Raw genomic sequence first — 24464 nt, 5'->3', positions numbered from 1 at the left:
TTTTAGAGTTCTTTGATCAAATCCTGCTTTTGAATGAAAACTCTAAGAAAATATAAGAAAATAAAATTAAATATCAAATTCATACAGAAACAGAATTATTTAAATATCTTATACATATATTGGTTGGTTCTAATGTAATTCAAAATATTGCTACTTAAATTTATATATATGAAGTTCTAATTTATTAATTAATATATATATATATATATATATTTTATAAACGTATATATAAATACAATTATACGCAATCTCTACTTAGACAAGTGTATATATATATATATATATATATATATATATATATATATATGAACTATTAGAAACTATGTAACAGCAATTTTACTGTATAAGATTATAAATAAATATTGAGACATTGTATTACATTTTGATACAACATTATAATTGCAGTTTTTCCTTAGCCACTCCCTAAACCAAATCTTCTGTCTCTCTCAAATATCTCCAGGAACGCCCTATTTAGGAAAGACATTTTTCTATCCTTCAAAACCTCAGAGAACTGCCTGTTCTTCTGTCCACATTCCATGACGTCACTGTGAGTTGGTCGTCTCACCTGTCTCTGTCCATCAGTTTCAGCCATTTTCCTTTTTAGAGAATCACAGTTCTGACTGAGAATTAACTCATTCTGTGGAGAGATGGATCTTTGCACTGGCTGATATGGCTTATAACATATGTGAAATCTTCTGCGTATTTGATAGAGTTCACTATGGGGATGACTCATTCTAGGAGAGTTTGATATTGGCTTTTGGTAAGATTTTACCTTTCCTGGTTTTATAAATTTAGCTTGATTTATTTTCTTTTCACGATTCTCATGTTTTCTAACAAAATCCAGCATCTGCGCACATTCAAATAATGAATTTTTTTGTGATGCCATAACTTGGGAAACTGAATTTAGGAATTTGAATTTTTGTACAAAAGTTGCTATCATATGTTGTACTTTTCCATTTTTGATGAGAGCTTTGTGCAACCGCTCAAATATGGACATGAATGTATATGTACATTCCTTCCTACCAATCCTTAGTTTCTGCAGATCTTCTATGTTGGGAAAATCCTTTGTGACACAATAAATCAAATATCTTAATCTGTCCGAATCATTTTCCCATCCATTAGGAGAGTCATTTTCACAGGGCATTAAATGTAAAAGTCTGGACAATGTCACAGGAAGCCATATTTTAAATAATTGATTCCTCTCCTCATTGGATAAATCAAACTTATCAGAGAAGCTCTCAAATGTCTCTGAATTTCTACAGGCATGGATTTTGACATCATATTTTGGCATGATTTTGTATGATTTCAGCAAATTTTTCCTCATTTTAATTTGGAGTTGAGCCTGGGTAATTCCAGAATTCTCTGATATTTTTAGTGGCTCTTGTACGTCCGTTCCTCCTACGTCACTCACGTCTCCTCCCACATCACCTAGTATGTCGGTTTCTCGTATGTCAGTCATGTCTCCTCCCATGTCAGGTTTCTGTATGTCCGTCTCTTGGTCAGACCCAAGGTCACCTTCAGTTACAGACACGTGTTTTACTTCTTGTTCATTTTCCACATTACAGTCTTACATGTGCTTTTCCACAAAATACCAGTGGTGCACGTAGTGAATCTCACAGTTCCAACTTGCCAACCGTGGGACCATCAAGTGTTCAGCACTCAAACCGTAACAGAACCACAGTATCTGCTGGTAACATCAATTTTGCGGAATCATTTCACCACTTTTTTAGCCCATCCTTTGCAAGGCCACAGGAGACAAGAAGTCTGACACATAGTCAACGCCTAGAGACGATGGTACAGGAGTATCTCCAAGTAAACATTGAAGCCACGACTGTGTCACTGGACCCTTGCTCTTTTTGGGCTTCCAATCTGGATAAATGGCCGGAGCTAGTCACTTACGCCTTGGAGATCTTGTCATGCCCCGCAGCCAGCGTTCTGTCTGAACGTGTGTTCAGCGCTGCTGGTGGTGTGCTGACAGATAAGCGCACACGGCTCTCCACTGATAATGTGGACAGACTCACGTTCATAAAGATGAACAAATCATGGATCCGAAACGACTTTTCTACCCATGTGTCATCCTGGGGAGAGTAAAAGCTTGATGATTGGTTAAAATCACCCTACCAACCGTTTTAAGCTTTCAAATTACTAATCATGTTTATCTGCATCTTGGCTGGAAAATAATTTGGGCTTTGTAGCAGTGTGCAGCACTGATCCTATTAGGCCATCTATACTAAAGCTTCACCAGATTTAAAATTAATAATAATTTTTAGCTGCATCTTGCCCGGAAAATAATTTTGGGGCTCCGAGATGCACAAGACACATAAGTGCCTTCTTGCTGCACTACCTGCAGCATGACCCTCATATTGTCAGAATTCGAAGTAATCATGACTACTGGGTTGCCACACTCTTAGATCCCCCAAACTTTTCGATCAACCTTTTCATTTTAATAAAGACCAAAAAAATGGTCATTTTTGAAATTATAAGCATTAGCAGGTTGTTAGAAACTGAAATCAAACAGTTTTCAACTCAAAACTTTATTCTAGGTGATGTTACATTTTCACATAGGACCCCTTGTTCGAAAGGAGCTTCTGAACTCTCTCGTCCATTGAATTTGTCAGGTTTTGGATGGTTTCTGCTTCAATTGTTTTGCATGAGGACAGAATACCCTCCCAGAGCTGTTGCTTAGATGTGAACTGCCTCCCGCCATCATAGACACTCCTTTTAATGATGCTCCAAAGGTTCTGAATGGGGTAGAGGTCAGGGGAGCATGGGGGTCACACCATAAGTTTGTCCCCTTTTATGCCCATATCAGCCAGAGATGCAGATGTTTTATGTGCAGCATGAGATGGTGCATTATCATGCAGAAAAATGATCTTGCTGTGAAATACACGGTTCTTCTTCTTGAACCATGGCAGGAAGTGCTGTTTGAGAAAATCCACATACATTATGGAGTTCATCTTTAGCGCCTTCAGGGATCCTAAAGGGGCCGACAATCTCTCTCCCCATGATTCCAGCCCAAAACATTACTCCACCTCCTCCTTGTTGGCGCTGTAGCCGTGTTTGCGTGGGGTGTCCATCAACCAGCCATCCTCCACTCCATCCATCTGGACCATCGAGCGCTGCACGGCACTCATCCGTGAACAAAACAGTTTTGAAATCAGTCTTCATGTAATGTTTGGCCCACTGGAGCCGTTTCTGCTTGTGTGAAGTGGATAGAGGAGGTCGACAGGATGGCGTATGCACAGCTGCAAACCTCTGAAGGACCCTGCATCTTGTTGTTCGGGGAACGTTGGAGGCACAAGCAGCTTCAAAAACTTGTCTGCTGCTATGACAAGGCTTTTTTGCCGCTGCTCTTTCAACCTGACGTAATTGCCTGTAGGAAAGAGTCCTCAATTTGCCCTTATCAGCACGCACACGTGTGTACTGTGAATCAGCTACATACTTCTTGATTGCCAAGACACTTCATCCTGATCATCGCACAATGTTGATTGTAGTCATGCCTTGACCTAAACACTCCACAATTTGTTGCTTCTCAGCAGCCGACACATCCTTTTTCTTTCCCATTTTGGCAGAAAATGTAGGCTGCTTAAAAATGTGAGACAGCCTTCTTAAGTAGTCTTGCCTTTCATTGGACACACCTGCCAAACTAATTAGCACAGGTGTCTGCAATTGCTTACAGTGATATAAAGAGCCCTGACACACATCACCATCAATGAGTTTAACTGACAAACAAACAAATTCTTCCCTTATCACTCCTAAACACTTTTTGCATAATAATTTGGAACGCAGTGTACATGTGCTTTTCCACAAAACACCAGTGGTTCACGTAGTGAATCTTACAGTTCTAACTTGCCAACCGTGGTCTGTATGGAGTTGTTCAATAAAGGGCCCAAAATTAAGATAACATAGATGGGAGATGTCTCTATGAATAGGAATTCCTAAGTATTTGATACCCTGTGAGGGCCAGGCAAAGGGAAAGTTGGACTGGATGGAATCCTATATGGATTTGGGGAGGGAGACATCGAGGGCCTCAGACTTCGCTGCATTGATTTTAAAATTTGACCATGTAACAAAGTGATCTATTTCAGCCATAACAGCATGGATGGATATATGTGATTGAGTGATATATACTAGGACATCATCAGCAAATAGAGAGCACTTGTACTCGGTGCCTCCCACCTCAATCCACCTAATATTGGGGTTATGGCGAATTGATGAGAGCAGGTGCTCCGTCACTAGGATGTATAAGAGAGGGGACAGAGGACATCCCTGCCTTGTCCCATTGGTGATTGTGAAAGGTGATGAAAATGTTCTGATGCACCCCCTGGGCCTTGGGACACCCGGAGCCGGACCCTTTTTGGTGGATGCTGGTGGTTGTAGTCTTCGTGGCGGCGACCCGGTTCCGTGGCTCAGGGTGGTCAAACCAGTGGCGGAACTATTTATGTGGTTTTGATGTTTAAATGTCCGACTACGCCATCCGTGGATTGCGGTCAGAGTGAACCGCCGCTGCAGGGCAGACCGCTGAGGCTGGTGTTGTGGGTGCAGCAGAGCGTAGCATAACTCCCCACGGGAGGAGTATAGCCTCAGGGCAGTGTATGCGGAGGATGGGGGTGATGGTGCAGGGCAGCAGCAGTAACGACACGGAGTCAGTGATGCAGTCCAGGGCCTTTACTCACAGTTCTTATTATCCAGACCACGTCTGCAGGTAACGGCTGCCCACGTCGTACTGTGCTCACCAGGTGAGGGGCTCAGACAACTCCCAGATAACTTTGGAGCGCTTCACAGGACCCCCTTTGTGTGTCCTTTGTCTGGCCTTTCTTACCAACCCTTCTGTCCGGCTGCCTCGGGCCTCCTCTTGGTAAACTTGGCGCCAGTTTCCCTGACCTTATGTGGTGCCTTCCTAGCGGGTGTAGCGAGGGGCTGCGCCACATAAAATGTCACAGCCTCCGGTTTCTTGCTAAGGGTCGTTTCCTGCCTCCACTAGTTTCGGGGACCGGTCTCCCCCTTTGGCCTGACCCCTCCACGCAGGTGGATTCGGGCGTGCGGTGGCGACTCGCCCGTCCGCACCCCTGGGATCCCTTCATTCCTCGTTCCTGGAGCCTTCTCCGCTCCTCTTCCTTCCTTCTCCCTCTTCCAGGCCTGGGCCTCTGTTACTAGGCCCGCCTCCGGAGCAGAGCTCATGCAGAGCCCCTGCTCCCTGCCACTTCTGCTCAGACTTCTCTGCACTGAACTAAGATGGTGCCCACCTTTTATACTCCCTTCTCAATGCACCCAGGAACTGCTTCCTCCCTGCTCCTGCACTACAGGGTTCCCCTTCCTCAGTGTTCCCTCCCCCCACTCCAGCCAGGGACAGGGACTGTCGTGCCCATCTCAGAGGCATATTGGTCGCCCTGCCCCACGGCAATGTGGTGTAATGCATGCAGGTGTCGGGTCCTGATCCACACTCCATCCTTACCTGAGAGTGAGATATCACACCTCTGGGTGAGGTGCAATACCTCTGTAGCAACCGAGCCCTCAGGGTGCTACAGTTCCATTTATCTTCAGCCTAGGTGACGTATTGTGATACAGGGCCGTGATTTTGGCTATAAAAGGGTCCCCTAGACCCCTACCCCAAGCTTTTTAAGAGAATCATATATGGCGTGCCAGGAGACTCTATGGAATGCTTTCTCAGCATCCAACGAGAGTATCTAATTACAAATTTTTAACTGCATCTAGCCCAGGAAATACTTTGTGCCTAGTAGCAGTGTCTGCTAGTCAGCGGATTATCCCGGCTGTTAAGCAATCTACACCACCTGTAGTTTAGACACTTAATTTTTTCAAAGGAAGTGCTTCGGGACCATGGGATACTCAGTGAAGAGCATCAGGAGGCACCCCAAGGCATGGGGGCTGGGACTGGCAGTAGGATGCCTTGCGGTGGACAGCCGAGATCGATCCTTATAAAAGCTTTTTAACTGCAGCAGCTTTAGTGGACGCTACTGGAGCTGGAATTACGCGGCTGCTGGCATGAGACTTGCCCTCCAATAGATCCTTGTAAATGGATTTAAAGTGTATTCATTCAAATTAGAGAGACAATTTAAATTAAAAAGCTTAGAGCTGCCTCCACCACAGGGGGGCTCGCTCGACCCACCAGCGGACAGGCACCAGTATTGGGAGAGGGGGGCTGGCCATCAGGGTTCACCGCGGCTCTGGCACAAACCCGGCGACACGGAGGTGGCACGGGCAGGAGCGGACTGGCCGTGTCGGCTTCTCACTTTTTGGATTTTAGAAGGGCATGACATGCCTATATCTGTGTCTCCCCCTCCTTTTACTCCTCCACCTCTTTTATTTTCGCATGACTATATGTACTTGTCACTTTTCCATGTGTTAGTTATGTATTCTGAGCAGTTTGTCAGCTTTTGGACACCTTTGAAGGTGTTTTCTATTTGTTTCTATGTGTTTTTGTTTGCCTGCCATTGGTTTTAACGGTGTTCGAAGGTGTTCGACGAACAGTTCGACGAACAGTTCGGCGAACACACGGGTGTTCGAAGAACCGAACCGAACTCGAACACTACGGGGGTGGCTCAACACTAGTAGGGACGGCACAGCCTTAGCATGGACCCTTCGGAGCCCGCCCCGTCACGGCCAGATTGCTCGCCATCAAGCGATCCTGAGAAAGGCTGGCCGGGCGATGGATCGAGCAACGTCTACTGGCCATGCCACCTTGGATACGCCCGATCTCCTCTGATTTCGGAAGCAAAGGAGGGCTGGGCTCAGACAGTACTTGGATGGGAGACCTCCTGGGAACACCGGGTGCTGTAGACCATTTTGATGACGTTTTGCCCTACTGCCCAGCTCGGCTAGCATGGAACGGCGCCTTGCCGGACACCGACCTTAAGTAACTTAGATGATGGAAGCCCCAAGGCCTCTGAGCCAATTGGCAGCTAAGTACGCTACCCCGCCACCTTCACGCAGGCCTGACACCGAGCTCCTTGCCACGGCTAGGAGTGCTTATTGACTCCGCAGCTCGCCGTGTGGAAATGATGGCGTTAAAAGCACTCGGGGCCGTGAAGGGGCCAGGCTTTCAGCAGGTGCCCAGGGAAGGTTTTGGATGCCGGCGGCCTAGCGAGGGCCAGCAGAAGTAACATGTTTCTCTGCAAAGAAGCTTGTGTAACCAAGCCAGACGGCTGACAAAGAGCTAACCTCAGTGCAAGGAAGGCAAGGAAGGTGCGGAAGGAATTGGGGAGGGGTGGGGTGATTCCTGCTAGGGCCCTGAAATCATAAAACAGGCAGGAGAGTCTGACGCATGGTGACGGAGAGGTTGTAGGGGCAGATAGGGGGTGTTGTCACGTACGAGCACGTGTGCATGCTGGCTTGTGTGTGAGAGTGCGCTTTCTAGGTGTGGCGCGCTGCAGACAGTCAAAGTGATTGTTCCCTTTCATTAAAAGTTAATCCCCGGCTGCAGGCTATTAGAAAGCAACTAACCGCGCTCTACTCACCCTACCCGGGTCTACCGGTGAGTCTCGCCTCTGCTCCCGGCCTGTGGCATTGGCCGTGAAGCTGACGTTCCGTCGACAGCGCTGCAGCCGATCAGTGAGCTCAGCGGCTCTGAGTGGGGCGTTGTGTCTACAAGACCTTTTTAGGAAGCCAGCAAAAAAATTGAAGAGAAGGGAAAGCACAAAAGGACCTGGTCTTGCTGAGCACTGGAAAGGGCAGCCGACAGCCAGACGTCAAAGTAGAAAAGCAGCAAGTGAGAGGCTTGTCTCTGCCTATGGCCACACCACCCTGAACACGCCTGATCTCATCTGATCTTGGAAGCTAAGCAGGGTCAGGCCTGGTTAGTACTTGGATGGGAGACTGTAAAATAATACTCTTCCTGTATTATTTTTTTCTACTGAGGACTTCTAAAAGTATCAATATCACGATATTCTTATAATAAAATGTATCTATTTATTCTTGGATTGTCCATTAAAAAGAATCAGATTGCAGCAGGTACATACAATAATTAGTTATAAAGTAATTGTCCATTTGTCCATAATTAGCTTAATTGTTGAGATTCACCCATCTTTCCTTGGATCCTGGCTGGTAAATCATGTCTTTGTCCAGCATGTGTCCAGGCCTACATGTCATCTGCTTCTCAGCATGAAGATTCTGTGTCTTGTGGGGTGGGCAGAGCAAGAGAGCCCCCCCTTTCTGTACCATGGGCTTTTATAGCCAGTCGTATGGCACACCTGTTCTACATATGGTAGTGAACCAAAAATACACACACAACTAACGCATGTCAACTAGACACGATGGCTGAGGCATAGAACTCAGAAAAATGATTATCGATTAACATTCCAAATGAATTTCCATAATTAACCATTTAACATTTCCCCCTTTTTTGAGAATAAAAGGACTTTAACTGAAATTTCTCAAAAGAAGATACATTCATCAATCATTTTTTCTTTCCTTCTTCCTTGGCAATATCATTAAATTTCCATAATAATAATAATAGTAATAATAGTATCAATATCGGTTTATTGTTTTATAATGATGTGAATTCATGTTATGGTAAGCCGCGACTAATATTCATTTAATATGTATAATTATACTTCCCTATATCTAAATTGAAGCAATCGCGGGTTCAATCGTCATCATCTGATGTCATCGGGTCGTCGTCTCGTCTTCTTCTTGGTTCTTTTATAACACAGTCTTTAGATGAAAACTCCTTTGAAATAAATTACAGCATGTAGATATTGTACAGTCCATAATTGTGTTCATTATTGTTCAGTCCATAAACTGTACTCTTTATTAGAAAGATCATGTGTGTCAGTTGATAAGAAAACAAAGTCCATGGATGAAATGTAGCTTTAATATCTGTGCAGTGTCACCTGGACTTACGTTGGATCGTCTTTGGAATCTTCGGTGTGTCCGCACTGGTCTCGTGTCACTTTTGGAACAGATGTGACGTCTTTGGTCAGTAAAGCAAGGGTTAACTTGACACTTTCCTGCTTTATATAGCACCATAACCAGTACTCAGTCCTTTATATACATGACACATATGCCAGGTATTACCTGTTCACTAGCTTTCATTGAAGCGTTGCAGGTGATAAGAAACCAGTGGAACGTGATGAAACTTGAACACAACACAGTACATATAGGATCATCGTCCTCTGCCGTCTTGGTGATCAGTGGTGTGAATTGTATTGTATGTAATGGACACAGTCTGTTATAACACTCAGCATTCACACCTGTTACCTTCTGAGACGTCCGGATATCAGTTGCTTCTTCTTGTAACTTTTGAGAATTTCTTTGATTTATAAAAATTAAAAGTCTTTATTAAGATAGAATTCATAATTGCGATGTCTTGATTGAAGTCTTCATTCCCTAATCTGATACCAAATCTGGCAGTTTTTCCTAACCTATAATATCACAGCGTACCATAGCAATCAGTAATATCCATCTAATTATTATCAAAATATTAAAATAAATTATGTTTGGAATAATAAACAATAATAGATAATAATTCATTATCAATCAAGTTCTCCATATGATAGAACATTTTTATGTCATAGGTGTAATTACCTTTTCCAACCCATAGGTGTCAGTGTATTTTGAAAAAACAAGTTTTTATATCTTTATTAAACCAATAATATCAAAGAATGTATACTCCTGAACCAAAATGAATAAATATATGAATGTATGAATGAATGAATGAATGAATAAATGAATGAATGAATTGTTGTGTTTACTCAGAAAATGTAAACATTTTTTTCCTTAGCAATATATATTTAATGAAGCAATACTCTTGTATTAGACATTACTTTATTAAATATTAATGTGTTTTCTCAATTGAGATATTGAACACAAATAAAATCAAATGAGAATTAAAAAATGAAAAAATAGAAAAATAAGAAGTATAAAGTAAGAATAAAATTTTAAAAATGAAAAATAAAATTAAGAGTAAAAATAAGAATAAAAATAAAAATAAGGCCTTTAAATTTTAATGACAAATGCAGAGTAATTATATTCTCCATAAAAAATACCCTTATAGCTCCATTATCTGGATGATTTCATATTTGTCATAACCTTGTACCACCAAAAAATATTAAATTATGCAACTTTGCATGTAATACCCTTCTTAATTATACCATAGTACCTTATTATTATTTTTTCTTTATTAAAATGTGTGGAAAATAAGTATTGATCAAAAGTGATTATGTAATCAGGATCAAAAACACATTTCCCCCTTAATACCAAAAATATTATTTTATAAAATTTATGTATATATCAGAACCAAATTAAAAATAATTATTCTTCTAGAAATATTGTGCATAAATTTCATATCGATGAGTAGCATAGATTTGACTAAAGAGAGGTGTGTACCTATTTAGGTAACCATTAAAAATAATATTATAGTTATTCAAGAATATTATCATGTGGAAAATTATTCTAAATATAAATTTGTTTTGTAAACCATTTTGATGTGTGGTTGCCCTTATCCACTATTAGTTAAATCAAGAAATAATAATTATTAAAGAAATATAGAAATATATATGTAGATAATACCTAATTATGTATTATAATTTCCTCAGAATTAAATATATTTTTGTACCTTCACATAAAGAAGCATTTTTTTTTTCAAACATACAAACATACGAGGCCTCTGTCACATCAATCACACTTAGCAGCTGCTGATTTACTCATCTGTCACCTTCACTCTGACATTCACAGATCTGTTCAACTCAAACATTCCACATATGAAGTTTTAGATATATATATATATATATATATTTAACCCAAAATTGTTGTATCCCAATTTATTAATGCGCATTGCCATGTCAATTGAATATCTTTATATTTCTTTGAATATTCCCCAAGTACATATTATATAATATGAGAGTAAGTCACTGGAATTTCAGACACTTGAAAAAACTCTTGTCTTAGATTCTTTTTTCACTGGCTGCCCGGTCTTAAGTTACATCAGTTGAAAATAGAATGAATGGGATCCTATACTATTAGCTCAAAGTTCAAAGGCCGCAACTGTCACACGTCATGCTGTAAAGCTACTTTAATTTGCACGAACACTTCATGCACAGAAAATATTAGCAACACAAGAGAACTAATAAGTATTACATATATATTATAGTTCAACTAGATATATTGTTATTATTTTAAAATGTTATACACATAAAGTCATGCAATTTTTTCACTTCCTGTGTGAATAAAGAAATAAATCCATTTTAGAGTTCTTTGATCAAATCCTGCTTTTGAATGAAAACTCTAAGGAAATATAAGAAAATAAAATTAAATATCAAATTCATACAGAAACAGAATTATTTAAATATCTTATACATATATTGGTTGGTTCTAATGTAATTCAAAATATTGCTACTTAAATTTATATATATGAAGTTATAATTTATTAATTAATATATATATATATATATTTTATAAACGTATATATAAATACAATTATACGCAATCTCTACTTAGACAAGTGTATATATATATATATATATATATATATGAACTATTAGAAACTATGTAACAGCAATTTTACTGTATAAGATTATAAATAAATATTGAGACATTGTATTACATTTTGATACAACATTATAATTGCAGTTTTTCCTTAGCCACTCCCTAAACCAAATCTTCTGTCTCTCTCAAATATCTCCAGGAACGCCCTATTTAGGAAAGACATTTTTCTATCCTTCAAAACCTCAGAGAACTGCCTGTTCTTCTGTCCACATTCCATGACGTCACTGTGAGTTGGTCGTCTCACCTGTCTCTGTCCATCAGTTTCAGCCATTTTCCTTTTTAGAGAATCACAGTTCTGACTGAGAATTAACTCATTCTGTGGAGAGATGGATCTTTGCACTGGCTAATATGGCTTATAACATATATGAAATCTTCTGCGTATTTGATAGAGTTCACTATGGGGATGACTCAGTCTAGGAGAGTTTGATATTGGCTTTTGGTAAGATTTTACCTTTCCTGGTTTTATAAATTTAGCTTGATTTATTTTCTTTTCACGATTCTCATGTTTTCTAACAAAATCCAGCATCTACGCACATTCAAATAATGAATTTTTTTGTGATGCCATAACTTGGGAAACTGAATTTAGGAATTTGAATTTTTGTACAAAAGTTGCTATCATATGTTGTACTTTTCCATTTTTGATGAGAGCTTTGTACAACCGCTCAAATATGGACATGAATGTATATGTACATTCCTTCCTACCAATCCTTAGTTTCTGCAGATCTTCTATGTTGGGAAAATCCTTTGTGACACAATAAATCAAATATCTTAATCTGTCCGAATCATTTTCCCATCCATTAGGAGAGTCATTTTCACAGGGCATTAAATGTAAAAGTCTGGACAATGTCACAGGAAGCCATATTTTAAATAATTGATTCCTCTCCTCATTGGATAAATCAAACTTATCAGAGAAGCTCTCAAATGTCTCTGAATTTCTACAGGCATGGATTTTGACATCATATTTTGGCATGATTTTGTATGATTTCAGCAAATTTTTCCTCATTTTAATTTGGAGTTGAGCCTGGGTAATTCCAGAATTCTCTGATATTTTTAGTGGCTCTTGGACGTCCGTTCCTCCTACGTCACTCACGTCTCCTCCCACATCACCTAGTATGTCGGTTTCTCGTATGTCAGTCATGTCTCCTCCCATGTCAAGTTTCTGTATGTCCGTCTCTTGGTCAGACCCAAGGTCACCTTCAGTTACAGACACGTGTTTTACTTCTTGTTCATTTTCCACATTACAGTCTGAATCAGTATCACCGTCTAACACTTCTACACTAATTTCCTGCTTAGAAATCTCTAACACAAGACTATGAAAAAAATCTACCAAATGTAGAATATTTCTCAATTTCTGTTTGTCTCTATTTACCAATTTAGAAGTTAACTGTAAATTCTGCAATTCACATTCTTTGTATAAACTGAGCCACAAAACTTCTATGTCATCTCCTACATTAACTTTGAAATTAATATTACTTTGTTTAGCAAAAGAAGAAATTATATCAATATTTTGCTTACCTTAAGATTCCTTGGCTTCTCTTTATCAGCACGTCCTGTCTTCAGTTCGTCTGATTCTTTTCCTGTGTGATTCTGTTCCTTGTTAGTACCTCTGCTTGATGTCTTTCCTCAGTCTGTAGGTCCTTTCTGCTTCTCGTGACAAACTAGTGAATTTACCTCGTCAGGACTCCCCCCTTGTTCACGGAAGAAACTCACTTACTTAATTTAAAAAATAAAAAAACAGGACTGGCTGGCTCACCATTGTAAAATAATACTCTTCCTGTATTATTTTTTTCTACTGAGGACTTCTCAAAGTATCAATATCACGATATTCTTATAAAAAATGTATCTTTTTATTCTTGGATTGTCCATTAAAAAGAATCAGATTGCAGCAGATACATACAATAATTAGTTATAAAGTAATTGTCCATTTGTCCATAATTAGCTTAATTGTTGAGATTCACCCATCTTTCCTTGGATCCTGGCTGGTAAATCATGTCTTTGTCCAGCATGTGTCCAGGCCTACATGTCATCTGCTTCTCAGCATGAAGATTCTGTGTCTTGTGGGGTGGGCAGAGCAAGAGAGCCCACCCTTTCTGTAACATGGGCTTTTATAGCCAGTTGTATGGACACCTGTTCAACATATGGTAGTGAGCCAAAAATACACACACAAATAGCGCATGTCAACTAGACACGATGGCTGAGGCATAGAACTCAGAAAAATGATTATCGATTAACATTCCAAATGAATTTCCATAATTAACCATTTAACAGAGACCGCCTGGGAATGCCAGGTGCTGTAGGCTTTTGCTTTTTCCTTCCTTCCACCAGCAGGGGGAACTCTCTTCTATGCCTTTTTTCCATTCCCTTTCACAAGTGCACACATTCATTCTCTTTTCTTTTTTTCATTTGCTTTCTCACTTGCGCTATTTCATCTCTGCAAAATACCAGCATCATTCTGATCACCGTGGGCCTCCAGCATTGTTGCTTATTTACTTTTAATACTACACCCCTTTTTACCAGGACCAGCGTCTCCCGGGTGGCTGGAGACAAACACCTGTAACCCCAAGCAGAAGACCTGTGCAGGCAACACGACCCTCCCCCCTGAAGAGTAGCTCAAAGTCACTGGCAACCATCTCACCCTCTTCCTTCATTCACCCCTGGACGTCTCGCTCCGCCCCCAAGTTACGGGTCCAGCTTGCTCTTTCTGTCACATTACCGCGATGAAGGGTTTAGCCTGCAGGAGACCCTGCGCCGAGCCATTTTTGAAGACACCTGATGCGGCGGGTGAATCACTGCTAAACAAACCACACTTGTAGGGACGGCACAGCCTTTGCATGGACCCTTCGGAGCCCGCCCCGTCACGGCCAGATTGCTCGCCATCAAGCGATTCTGAGAAAGGCTCGCCGGGCGATGGATCGAGCAGCGTCTACTGGCCATACGACCTTGGATACGCCCAATCTCGTCTGATCTCGGAATCAAAGCAGGGCTGGGCTCAGACAGTACTTGAATGGGAGACCTCCTGGGAACACCGGGTGCTGTAGACCATTTTGATGACGTTTTGCCCTACTGCCCAGCTCGGCTGGGATGGAACGGCGCCTTGCCGGACACCGACCTTAAGTAACTTAGATGATAGAAGCCCCAAGGCCTCTGAGCCAGTTGGCAGCTAAGTACGCTACCCCGCCGCCCTTCACGCAGGCCTGACACCGAGCTCCTTACCACGGCTAGGAGTGCTTATTGACTCCGCAGCTCGCCGTGTGGAAATGATGGCGTTAAAAGCACCCGGGGCCGTGAAGGGGCCAGGCTTTCAGCAGGTGCCCAGGGAAGGTTTTGGATGCCGGCCGCCTAGCGGCGGCCAGCAGAAGTAACATGTTTCTGTGCAAAAAAGCTTGTGTGACGAAGCCAGACGGCTGCCAAAGAGCTAACCTCAGTGCAAGGAAGGCAAGGAAGGTGCGGAAGGAATTGGGGAGGGGGGGGTGATTCATGATAGGGCCCTGAAATCATAAAACAGGCAGGAGAGTCTGATGCATGGTGACGGAGAGGTTGTAGGGGCATTTAGGGGGTGTTGTCACGTGCGAGCACGTGTGCATGCTGGCTTGTGTGTGAGAGTGCACTTCCTAGGTATAGCACACTGCAGACAGTCAAAGGGATTGTTCCCTTTCATTAAAAGTTAATCCCCGGCTGCAGCCTATTAGAAAGCAACTAACCGCGCTCTACTCACCCTACCCGGGTCTACCAGTGAGTCTCGCCTCTGCTCCCGGCCTGTGGCATTGGCCGTGAAGCTGACGTTCCGTCGACAGCGCTGCAGCCGATCAGTGAGCTCAGCAGCTCTGAGTGGGGCGTTGTGTCTACAAGACCTTTTAAGGAAGCCAGCAAGAAAATTGAAGAGAAGGGAAAGCACAAAAGGACCTGGTCTTGCTGAGCACTGGAAAGGGCAGCCGGCAGCCAGACGTCAAAGTAGAAAAGCAGCAAGTGAGAGGCTAGTCTCTGACTACGGCCACACCACCCTGAACACGCCCAAGCTCGTCTGATCTTGAAAGCTAAGTAGGGTTGGGCCTGGTTAGTACTTGGATGGGAGACCACCTGGGAATACCAGGTGCTGTAGGCTTTTGCTTTTTCCTTCCTTCCACCAGCAGGGGGCACTCTCTTCTATGCCTTTTTTCCATTCCCTTTCACAAGTACACACATTCATTCTCTTTTCTTTTTTTCATTTGCTTTCTCTCTTGCGCTATTTCATCTCTGCAAAATACCAGCATCCTTCTGATCACCGTGGGCCTCCAGCATTGTTGCTTCTTTACTTTTAATGCTAGGCTCCTTTTCACCAGGACCAGCGTCTCCCGCGTGGCTGGAGGCAACCACCGGTAACCCCAAGCAGAAGACCTTTGCAGGCAACACGACCCTCCCCCCTGAAGAGCAGCTCAAAGTCACTGGCAACCATCTCACCCTCTTCCTTCATTCACCCCTGGACGTCTCGCTCCGCCCCCAAGTTACGGGTCCAGCTTGCTCTTTCTGTCACATTACCGCGATGAAGGGTTTAGCCTGCAGGAGACCCTGCGCCGAGCCATTTTTGAAGACACCTGATGCGGCGGGTGAATCACTGCTAAACAAACCACACCTGTAGGGACGGCACAGACTTTGCATGGACCCTTCGGAGCCCGCCCCGTCACGGCCAGATTGCTCGCCACCAAGCGATCCTGAGAAAGGCTAGCTGGGCGATGGATTAAGCAGCTTATACTGGCCATACCACCTTGGATACGCCCGATCTCATATGATCTCGGAAGCAAAGCACGGCTTGGCTCAGACAGTACTTGGATGGGAGACCTCCTGGGAACATCGGGTGCTGTAGACCATTTTGATGACATTTTGCCCTACTACCCAGCTCGGCTAGCATGGAACGGCGCCTTGCCGGACACCGACCTTAAGTAACTTAGATGATGGAAGCCCCAAGGCCTCTGAGCCAGTTGGCAGCTAAGTACGCTACCCCGCCGCCTTCACGCAGGCCTGACATCGAGCTCCTTGTCACGTCTACGAGTGCTTATTGACTCTGCAGCTCGCCGTGTGGAAATGATGGCGTTAAAAGCACCCGGGGCCGTGAAGGGGCCAGGCTTTCAGCAGGTGCCCAGGGAAGGTTTTGGATGCCGGCCGCCTAGCGAGGGCCAGCAGAAGTAACATGTTTTTCTGCAAAGAAGCTTTTGTAATCAAGCCAGACGGCTGACAAAGAGCTAACCTCAGTGCAAGGAAGGTGCGGAAGGAATTGGGGAGGGGAGGGGGTGATTCCTGCTAGGGCCCTGAAATCATAAAACAGGCAGGAGAGTCTGACGCATGGTGACGGAGAGGTTGTAGGGGCAGATAGGGGGTGTTGTCACGTGCGAGCACGTGTGCATGCTGGCTTGTGTGTAAGAGTGCGCTTCCTAGGTGTGGCGCGCTGCAGACAGTCAAAGGGATTGTTCCCTTTCATTAAAAGTTAATCCCCGGCTGCAGGCTATTAGAAAGCAACTAACCGCGCTCTACTCAACCTACCCGGGTCTACCGGTGAGTCTCGCCTCTGCTCCCGGCCTGTGGCATTGGCCGTGAAGCTGACGTTCCGTCTACAGCGCTGCAGCCGATCAGTGAGCTCAGCGGCTCTGAGTGGGGCGTTGTGTCTACAAGACCTTTTAAGGAAGCCAGCAAAAAAATTGAAGAGAAGGGAAAGCACAAAAGTACCTGGTCTTGCTGAGCACTGGAAAGGGCAGCCGGCAGCCAGACATCAAAGTAGAAAACCAGCAAGTGAGAGGATTGTCTCTGCCTACGGCCACACCACCCTGAACACGACCGATCTCATCTGATCTCGGAAGCTAAGCAGCGTCAGCTTTGGTTAGTATTTTGATGAGAGACTGTAAAATAATACTCTTCCTGTAATATTTTTATCTACTGAGGACTTCTCAAAGTATCAATATCACGATATTCTTATAAAAAAATGTATCTATTTATTCTTGGATTGTCCATTAAAAAGAATCAGATTGCAGCAGGTACATACAATAATTAGTTATAAAGTAATTGTCCATTTGTCCATAATTAGCTTAATTGTTTAATTGTTGAGATTCACCCATCTTTCCTTGGATCCTGGCTGGTAAATCATGTCTTTGTCCAGCATGTGTCCAGGCCTACATGTCATCTGCTTCTCAGCATGAAGATTCTGTGTCTTGTGGGGTGGGCAGAGCAAGAGAGCCCCCCCTTTCTGTACCATGGGCTTTTATAGCCAGTCGTATGGACACCTGTTCTACATATGGTAGTGAACCAAAAATACACACACAAATAGCGCATGTCAACTAGACACGATGGCTGAGGCATAGAACTCAGAAAAATAATTATCGATTAACATTCCAAATGAATTTCCATAATTAACCATTTAACATTTCCCCCTTTTTGAGAATAAAAGGACTTTAACTGAAAAATCTCAAAAGAAGATACATTCATCAATCATTTTTTCTTTCCTTCTTCCTTGGCAATATCATTAAATTTCCATAATAATAATAATAGTAATAATAGTATCAATATCGGATTATTGTTATATAATGATGTGAATTCATGTTATGGTAAGCCGTGACTAATATTCAATTAATATGTATAATTATACTTCCCTATATCTAAATTGAAGCAATCGCGGGTTCAATCGTCATCATCTGATGTCATCGGGTCGTCGTCTCGTCTTCTTCTTTGTTCTTTTATAACACAGTCTTTAGATAAAAGCTCCTTTGAAATAAATTACAGCATGTAGATATTGTACAGTCCATAATTGTGCTCATTATTGTTCAGTCCATAAACTGTACTCTTTATTATAAAGATCATGTGTGTCAGTTGATAAGAAAACAAAGTCCATGGATGAAATGTAGCTTTAATATCTGTGCAGTGTCACCTGGACTTACGTTGGATCGTCTTTGGAATCTTCCGTGTGTCCGCACTGGTCTCGTGTCACTTTTGGAACAGATGTGACGTCTTTGGTCAGTAAAGCAAGGGTTAACTTGCCACTTTCCTGCTTTATATAGCACCATAACCAGTACTCAGTCCTTTATATACAGGACACATATGCCAGGTATTACCTGTTCACCAGCTTTCATTGAAGCGTTGCAGGTGATAAGAAACCACTGGAACGTGATGAAACTTGAACACAACACAGTACATATAGGATCATCGTCCTCTGCCGTCCTCTGCCGTCCTGGTGATCAGTGGTGTGAATTGTATTGTATGTATGGACACAGTCTATTATAACACTCAGCATTCACACCTGTTACCTTCTGAGACGTCCGGATATCAGTTGCTTCTTCTTGTAACTTTTGAGAATCTCTTTGATTTATAAAAATTAAGAGTCTTTATTAAGATAGAATTCATAATTGTGATGTCTTGATTGAAGTCTTCATTCCCTAATCTGATACCAAATCTGGCAGTTTTTCCTAACCTATAATATCACAGCGTACCATAGCAATCAGTAATATCCATCTAATTATTATCAAAATATTAAAATAAATTATGTTTGGAATAATAAACAATAATAGATAATAATTCATTATCAATCAAGTTCTCCATATGATAGAACATTTTTATGTCATAGGTGTAATTACCTTTTCCAACCCATAGGTGTCAGTGTATTTTGAAAAAACAAGTTTTTATATCTTTATTAAACCAATAATATCAAAGAATGTATACTCCTGAACCAAAATGAATAAATATATGAATGTATGAATGAATGAATGAATGAATAAATGAATTAATGAATTGTTGTGTTTACTCAGAAAATGTAAACATTTTTTTCCTTAGCAATATATATTTAATGAAGCAATACTCTTGTATTAGACATTACTTTATTAAATATTAATGTGTTTTCTCAATTGAGATATTGAACTCAAATAAAATCAAATGAGAATTAAAAAATGAAAAAATAGAAAAATAAGAAGTATAAAGTAAGAATAAAATTTTAAAAATGAAAAATAAAATTAAGAGTAAAAATAAGAATAAAAATAAAAATAAGGCCTTTAAATTTTAATGACAAATGCAGAGTAATTATATTCTCCATAAAAAATACCCTTATATCTCCATTATCTGGATGATTTCATATTTGTCATAACCTTGTACCACCAAAAAATATTAAATTATGCAACTTTGCATGTAATACCCTTCTTAATTATACCATAGTACCTTATTATTATTTCTTCTTTATTAAAATGTGTGGAAAATAAGTATTGATCAAAAGTGATTATGTAATCAGGATCAAAAACACATTTTCCCCCTTAATACCAAAAATATTATTTTATAAAATTTATGTATATATCAGAACCAAATTAAAAATAATTATTCTTCTAGAAATATTGTGCATAAATTTCATATCGATGAGTAGCATAGATTTGACTAAAGAGAGGTGTGTACCTATTTAGGTAACCATTAAAAATAATATTATAGTTATTCAAGAATATTATTATGTGGAAAATTATTCTAAATATAAATTTGCTTTGTAAACCATTTTGATGTGTGGTTGCCCTTATCCACTATTAGTTAAATCAAGAAATAATAATTATTAAAGAAATATAGAAATATATATAGGTAGATAATACCTAATTATGTATTATAATTTCCTCAGAATTAAATATATTTTTGTACCTTCACATAAAGAAACATTTTTTTTTTCAAACATACAAACACACAAGGCCTCTGTCACATCAATCACACTTAGCAGCTGCTGATTTACTCATCTGTCACCTTCACTCTGACATTCACAGATCTGTTCAACTCAAACATTCCACATATGAAGTTTTAGATATATATATATATATTTAACCCAAAATTGTTGTATCACAATTTATTAATGCGCATTGCCATATCAATTGAATATCTTTATATTTCTTTGAATATTAACCAAGTACATATTATATAATATGAGAGTAAGTCACTGGAATTTCAGACACTTGAAAAAACTCTTGTCTTAGATTCTTTTTTCACTGGCTGCCCGGTCTTAAGTTACATCAGTTGAAAATAGAATGAATGGGATCCTATACTATTAGCTCAAAGTTCAAAGGCCGCAGCTGTCACACGTCATGCTGTAAAGCTACTTTAATTTGCACGAACACTTCATGCACAGAAAATATTAGCAACACAAAAGAATTAATAAGTATTACATATATATTATAGTTCAACTAGATATATTGTTATTATTTTAAAATGTTATACACATAAAATCATGCAATTTTTTCACTTCCTGTGTGAATAAAGAAATAAATCCATTTTAGAGTTCTTTGATCAAATCCTGCTTTGGAATGAAAACTCTAAGGAAATATAAGAAAATAAAATTAAATATCAAATTCATACAGAAACAGAATTATTTAAATATCTTATACATATATTGGTTGGTTCTAATGTAATTCAAAATATTGCTACTTAAATTTATATATATGAAGTTCTAATTTATTAATTAATATATATATATATATTTTATAAACGTATATATAAATACAATTATATGCAATCTCTACTTAGACAAGTGTATATATATATATATATATATATATATATATATATATGAACTATTAGAAACTATGTAACTACAATTTTACTGTATAAGATTATAAATAAATATTGAGACATTGTATTACATTTTGATACAACATTGTAATTACAGTTTTTCCTTAGCCACTCCCTAAACCAAATCTTCTGTCTCTCTCAAATATCTCCAGGAACGCCCTATTTAGGAAAGACATTTTTCTATCCTTCAAAACCTCAGAGAACTGCCTGTTCTTCTGTCCACATTCCATGACGTCACTGTGAGTTGGTCGTCTCACCTGTCTCTGTCCATCAGTTTCAGCCATTTTCCTTTTTAGAGAATCACAGTTCTGACTGAGAATTAACTCATTCTGTGGAGAGATGGATCTTTGCACTGGCTGATATGGCTTATAACATATATGAAATCTTCTGCGTATTTTATACAGTTCACTATGGGGATGACTCAGTCTAGGAGAGTTTGATATTGGCTTTTGGTAAGATTTTACCTTTCCTGGTTTTATAAATTTAGCTTGATTTATTTTCTTTTCACGATTCTCATGTTTTCTAACAAAATCCAGCATCTGCGCACATTCAAATAATGAATTTTTTTGTGATGCCATAACTTGGGAAACTGAATTTAGGAATTTGAATTTTTGTACAAAAGTTGTTATCATATGTTGTACTTTTCCATTTTTGATGAGAGCTTTGTACAACCGTTCAAATATGGACATGAATGTATATATACATTCCTTCCTACCAATCCTTAGTTTCTGCAGATCTTCTATGTTGGGAAAATCCTTTGTGACACAATAAATCAAATATCTTAATCTGTCCAAATCATTTTCCCATCCATTAGGAGAGTCATTTTCACAGGGCATTAAATGTAAACGTCTGGACAATGTCACAGGAATCCATATTTTAAATAATTGATTCCTCTCCTCATTGGATAAATCAAACTTATCAGAGAAGCTCTCAAATGTCTCTGAATTTCTACAGGCATGGATTTTGACATCATATTTTGGCATGATTTTGTATAATTTCAGCAAATTTTTCCTCATTTTAATTTGGAGTTGAGCCTGGGTAATTCCAGAATTCTCTGATATTTTTAGTGGCTCTTGGACGTCCGTTCCTCCTACGTCACTCACGTCTCCTCCCACATCACCGAGTATGTCGGTTACTCGTATGTCAGTCATGTCTCCTCCCATGTCAGGTTTCTGTATGTCCGTCTCTTGGTCAGACCTAAGGTCACCTTCAGTTACAGACACGTGTCTTACTTCTGGTTCATTTTCCACATTACAGTCAGAATCAGTATCACCGTCTGACACTTCTACACTATTATCCTGCTTAGAAATCTCTAACACAAGACTATGAAAAAAATCTACCAAATGTAGAATATTTCTCAATTTCTGTTTGTCTCTATTTACCAATTTAGAAGTTAACTGTAAATTCTGCAATTCACATTCTTTGTATAAACTAAGCCACAAAACTTCTATGTCATCTCCTACATTAACTTTGAAATTAATATTACTTTGTTTAGCAAAAGAAGAAATTATATCCATATTTTGCTTACCTTAAGATTCATTGGCTTCTCTTTATCAGCACGTCCTGTCTTCAGTTCGTCTGATTCTTTTCCTGTGTGATTCTGTTCCTTGTTAGTACCTCTGCTTCCTGTCTTTCCTCAGTCTGTAGGTCCTTTCTGCTTCTCGTGACAAACTAGTGAATTTACTGACACGTGAACAACAGCTGTTCAGCTCGTCAGGACTCCCCCCTTGTTCACGGAAGAAATTCACTTACTTAATTTAAAAAACAAAAAAACAGGACTGGCTGGCTCACCATTGTAAAATAATACTCTTCCTGTATTATTTTTTTCTACTGAGGACTTCTCAAAGTATCAATATCACGATATTCTTATAAAATATGTATCTATTTATTCTTGGATTGTCCATTAAAAAGAATCAGATTGCAGCAGGTACATACAATAATTAGTTATAAAGTAATTGTCCATTTGTCCATAATTTGCTTAATTGTTGAGATTCACCCATCTTTCCTTGGATCTATGCTGGTAAATCATGTCTTTGTCCAGCATGTGTCCAGGCCTACATGTCATCTGCTTCTCAGCATGAAGATTCTGTGTCTTGTGGGGTGGGCAGAGTAAGAGAGCCCCCCCTTTCTGTACCATGGGCTTTTATAGCCAGTCGTATGGACACCTGTTCTACATATGGTAGTGAACCAAAAATACACACACAAATTGCGCATGTCAACTAGACACGATGGCTGAGGCATAGAACTCAGAAAAATGATTATCGATTAACATTCCAAATGAATTTCCATAATTAACCATTTAACATTTCCCCCTTTTTTGAGAATAAAAGGACTTTAACTGAAATTTCTCAAAAGAAGATACATTCATCAATTATTTTTTCTTTCCTTCTTCCTTGGCAATATCATTAAATTTCCATAATAATAATAATAATAATAGTAATAATAGTATCAATATCGGATTATTGTTATATAATGATGTGAATTCATGTTATGGTAAGCCGTGACTAATATTCATTTAATATGTATAATTATACTTCCCCATATCTAAATTGAAGCAATCGCGGGTTCAATCGTCATCATCTGATGTCATCAGGTCGTCGTCTCGTCTTCTTCTTGGTTCTTTTATAACACAGTCTTTAGGTGAAAACTCCTTTGAAATAAATTACAGCATGTAGATATTGTACAGTCCATAATTGTGTTCATTATTGTTCAGTCCATAAACTGTACTCTTTATTAGAAAGATCATGTGTGTCAGTTGATAAGAAAACAAAGTCCATGGATCAAATGTAGCTTTAATATCTGTGCAGTGTCACCTGGACTTACGTTGGATCGTCTTTGGAATCTTCCGTGTGTCCGCACTGGTCTCGTGTCACTTTTGGAACAGATGTGACGTCTTTGGTCAGTAAAGCAAGGGTTAACTTGACACTTTCCTGCTTTATATAGCACCATAACCAGTACTCAGTCCTTTATATACAGGACACATATGCCAGGTATTACCTGTTCACCAGCTTTCATTGAAGCGTTGCAGGTGATAAGAAACCACTGGAACGTGATGAAACTTAAACACAACACAGTACATATAGGATCATTGTCCTCTGCCGTCCTGGTGATCAGTGGTGTGAATTGTATTGTATGTAATGGACACAGTCTATTATAACACTCAACATTCACACCTGTTACCTTCTGAGACGTCCGGATATCAGTTGCTTCTTCTTGTAACTTTTGAGAATCTCTTTGATTTATAAAAATTAAAAGTCTTTATTAAGATAGAATTCATAATTGCGATGTCTTGATTGAAGTCTTCATTCCCTAATCTGATACCAAATCTGGCAGTTTTTCCTAACCTATAATATCACAGCGTACCATAGCAATCAGTAATACCATCTAATTATTATCAAAATATTAACATAAATTATGTT

The 24464-nt window shown here is 39.9% G+C and overlaps 1 non-coding gene and 3 pseudogenes across 1 annotated transcript; all 4 read left to right on the top strand.

Moving 5' to 3' along the window:
• Positions 1 to 6681: 6681 nt before the first annotated feature.
• Positions 6682 to 6801, top strand: LOC141269592 (5S ribosomal RNA; annotated as a pseudogene).
• Positions 6802 to 14423: 7622 nt separating this feature from the next.
• On the top strand, positions 14424 to 14543 carry LOC141270043 (5S ribosomal RNA; annotated as a pseudogene).
• A 942-nt stretch (positions 14544 to 15485) lies between these two features.
• On the top strand, positions 15486 to 15604 carry LOC141266904 (5S ribosomal RNA). The gene has a single exon (XR_012320923.1). It is a non-coding gene; the product is annotated as a 5S ribosomal RNA (ribosomal RNA).
• A 621-nt stretch (positions 15605 to 16225) lies between these two features.
• LOC141269880 (5S ribosomal RNA) lies at positions 16226 to 16345 on the top strand (annotated as a pseudogene).
• The last annotated feature ends 8119 nt before the right edge of the window (positions 16346 to 24464 follow it).

This window comes from Phyllobates terribilis, unplaced genomic scaffold (assembly GCF_046119375.1).
Source record: "Phyllobates terribilis strain yellow unplaced genomic scaffold, ASM4611937v1 Scaffold_4__5_contigs__length_816908805, whole genome shotgun sequence".
In the NCBI taxonomy this organism is placed as follows: domain Eukaryota; kingdom Metazoa; phylum Chordata; class Amphibia; order Anura; family Dendrobatidae; genus Phyllobates; species Phyllobates terribilis.
Note: the sequence above shows the minus strand (reverse complement) of the source record. Positions and strands in the feature narration are given on the sequence as shown.